Here is a 3,938-nt window from a genome sequence, read left to right on the forward strand (position 1 = left end):
ATGCGTGTGTAATTTGCATTGCGTGGTGACGTAACACGTCATTAAAACGCATGCGCATACTTAACAGAATACTCTGATAAAATGTATAAGTATTAAAAAAAAACGCTAAGGTGAAAAAAAGAAGAAAAAAAAACAGTAAAATGTAGTACAGCACATATCTAGGATTTTAATCATGTATCATCTGAGGTAAAATTATACGGAATTACAGAGTTTATTCTGTAATATCTGTAGTATTTTATTTAGAATTTATTAACATTCTGTTGCACTATACTTTACTGTGTATATTGTAACATTACTCTACACTTTAATGGAACCTTATATATTTCTTATTTTAATCTTTCCTCTGTCATGGTTCTTGTTTATTTATTTAGTATAATTATAGACATGTTTCTGTTACTTTGGCAATTCTGCATGTGAAATATTTAAGCCAATAAAGTATTTTTAAGTTAAATTGACTACATGCTGTATATTTTCAGTCTGCATTCCATTTTATGCATGGTGCCTCCAAAAACCAAACTGATAACAGTGATCTTTTTTTTTTTATTGCAAAGAACAAAACAGAAAATAAAATTGTATATATATAGAAATTCACCTCCATCATTAATAAAACAATCAACTGAGCAGTAGCCCTTAAAGTCTTTGAAGGAATAAAACCCACGCAGGACTCCCTTCCTGCCATTCCCACCATAGCCAGGTGGGCAGTCTTTAAATATTTCACAGCACCGTAGGCACTGGGTCAGTGAATATGGCACCCGGAACTTCTCTCTGTATCGTGCAGAAAATGCACTCCAGTTCACGACACCTAATTTACATAAAAGAACAAACAATATTAAAACAACATTAAATCATTTTGAAGAAAGGCAAAAGAGCCATACAAGGAGAAGATTTTAAATGTATTTTAAAATATATTATAGGATGGTGTTAGGAAAAGTGTGTTATTTGCTTTGTCTGTAAAGTACCTAAGAGATTTAATTTATAATTAACATTACCATCAACTATACTGTGTGCATAATTATTAGGCAAGTTGATTTTCTAGTCTTTTTTTTTTTTTTACTGATAAAATGAGCCAAAAAAAAGGTTTAACTCAGACTGAAAAGTAAAATTAAAAAAAGTAAAATTAAAAAAGTTTGTCAAGTGAAAATTTAGGTTGGTTTGGCTTGAGAAAGCATAGCCTGAAAGTTTGATGTTTTTTTTTTTTTTTTTTTTACAGTCTACCAGAAAAAAAAACAAAAAACAGACAGATAGTGTAGTGTCTTCAGCAGCTGCTCTGAGAAACCACACTCAGTCTTGGGTTTTTGATGCCAGAAGATACACACGTTATTACATCATCAAGTATAAAGTGGAGATGTTCTCTGCAGAAAACATCTCCAGAATGTCTTTTTGTCTCCCCTTTTATACAGGTTGGATTTTAAGGCGTGGGGTTTATATCCCATACATATGGTTCCTTTGTGCATACAATTCTCCCTAGAGAGAAGGCCCCCCCTCTCTAGTCTTGTTATGGTAAAGAAAGAAAGCCCCCACTTATGTTTTCCAGATGTTTCTCATCTGAGGTCTGTACTTTCTGCCACGTAGGCTTGTTTTTACACACAGGCATATGGGATTATAATGGAAGTATAACTGGCCCAGAGTGTTACTTCATAATTCAGGCGTATTAGTTAACACTACTTAGTGACTATATTAGTCACTCTGTTTTATTACCAATGACTAAATGATGCAGCATCACTCTGGTTTGGAGCATCAGGACCAAACCTCTCCCCCCACCCTTGACTAGGAGGGAGTAAAAGATCCAGTCTCCATAATTTCTACTTCTATAGAAAACAATGTTATAAGCATGAGCGTGCAACTGGCTCAGCGCTTGCCTGTGGTTGTCACAGTTATGTATAAAAAACATAAAAACACATTCAAAACATCATACATGCTCTAGATAATTTCTTACTTTAATAGAAAACAATGTTATAAGCATGAGCGTGCAATTGGTTCAGCGCTTGTCTGTGGTTGTCACAGTTATGTATAAAAAAAATAAAAACACATTCAAAACATCACACATAGAATATCCTGCATTGTTTTCTTGTCTTTTTTTCCCCCCGTCTTTTCCGTGGGAACTTTAGCACAGTGGTCCAGATGATGCCAGGTTGTGTTTCCCCCCACTTTGACTGCTGCTGGAGTAGCTCTCATCACTTCATAGGGTCCCTTTTCTCCTGGGCTCATTCCATTTTCTTTTTTTCCTGTAAATAGACAGCTCTATGTATGGTTAATCAATTAATTTCTTCATATATGATCGAAGTTCCATTTGTAATTGCTCTAGAGGCGGTCCTTTGTAGGAACCTCTACCATATAGCACAGCATGGGTCAACCTGTAAGCATTTCATGCGGTGTTAAGTGCGTGCTCCTGTTAGTTTGCATGTGATAGCTCATTAGTGCAAGAGGTAATGCATCAATCCAATTAATCTTTGTCTAGCAACATGGGTGTGGTTTTTCCTTCTATCTTAATTTGCATAATCGGCTCTTGATCAGCTTTAGTTGTTAAAATTGGAAGCTGAAGGATTATCTGGGCAGCCCTAATAGCCTGGATTGGGACCTCCCCAAGGGTTAACTGGGCCCTGTGAAGTACCTCGGTTAGGCTGTTGCCAGCTCTCCCCCCTTCCACCCTGAGGGTACTGTTGCCATGGATACGTGGGACAGTCATTTTTATTATGTCCGGGCTGTCCACTTGCCCAGCACACACCTGGAGGACCAGTATAAGGTTTGCCTCTTCCTCTCTGGCCTCTCTGTATTGGTTTTTGTCTCCATTGAGTTAGTTTTCGCTGTAGCTCTTTCTCTTGGCTCTTGAGCTTTTGCTCATTTTTTCTGTTTTGTTCTACGGCATGAGACACATGGTCACAAAACTCTTTGTGTGTGTTAGAGTTTAAACCCACCGCATCCTCCAGCCTGCTCCTTAAGGCTGGTGGCATAGCATCAATCACAGCATGTCTAAACAATGTTGCCATTAATGGGTCTCCTTCTGGATTCCCTTCAGTCTCTTGTTTCCACCTTTTCAGCTGTCTCTGTACATATGTGGTTGGATTTTCTGTGTCCCCCAGCTCTTGTCTCTTTAATGATTTAGGGTCCAGCCTTATCGGGTACTCTGCACGCAGTGCCTGCCACACTGCTTCCACATGCCCAGCACACACCTGGAGGACCAGTAAAAGGTTTGCTTCTTCCTCTCTGGCCTCTTTGTATTGTTTTTTGTCTCCATCCCATTGGTCCTGGCTGTTGAGCATAAACATTAATTATAGGTACTGGGGTCTGGTGTGCGTTTGGAGGGACTGCTGTAGGTGGGCTTGACTGAATAGTTGTTTGCGGAGCATTTACTGGAGACATCATTGTCATTTGTTCTGCTTCTTCTTTCTTTATTGAAGCTTGAATCTTTTTCTTATTTTTGTTTGTCAATTCTTCAAGCTGTAATTGAGTTAGTTTTCGCTGTAGCTCTTTCTCTTGGCTCTTGAGCTTTTGTTCATTTTTTCTGTATTGTTCTACGGCATGAGACACATGGTCACAAAACTCTTTGTGTGTTTTAGAGTTTAAACCGACCACATCCTCCAGCCTGCTCCTTAAGGCTGCCACACTGCTGGACGGAATGCATCAAAAACAATTCCATCCACATTATGAGAGTTCATTGCTCTGTCCAGATTATTTGTTTGAAGAATTTCATCCATCTTTGTCCCTCCTATTATTTTAGCCAGCAACGCTTTAATGTCCCTCACAGCCAAAAGTTTGCCCATAGTTTCTTCTTCAAATACTCAAATCCATTTTCCAGCTTCCCCTGAATTTCTGGGAGGCCAGTGACCAGCCCCTCGAGGTCCTGTGGAGCCCTGGGGAAATATTGTCCCTGTGCACCCTTGATTGAAATTGGGAGTTGTGCAGCCAGTGGTCTGAGTGCCCCCTTTTCTCTGCCCTGC

Source organism: Sinocyclocheilus anshuiensis, unplaced genomic scaffold (assembly GCF_001515605.1).
Source record: "Sinocyclocheilus anshuiensis isolate Anshui unplaced genomic scaffold, SAMN03320099.WGS_v1.1 scaffold725, whole genome shotgun sequence".
NCBI lineage: Eukaryota > Metazoa > Chordata > Actinopteri > Cypriniformes > Cyprinidae > Sinocyclocheilus > Sinocyclocheilus anshuiensis.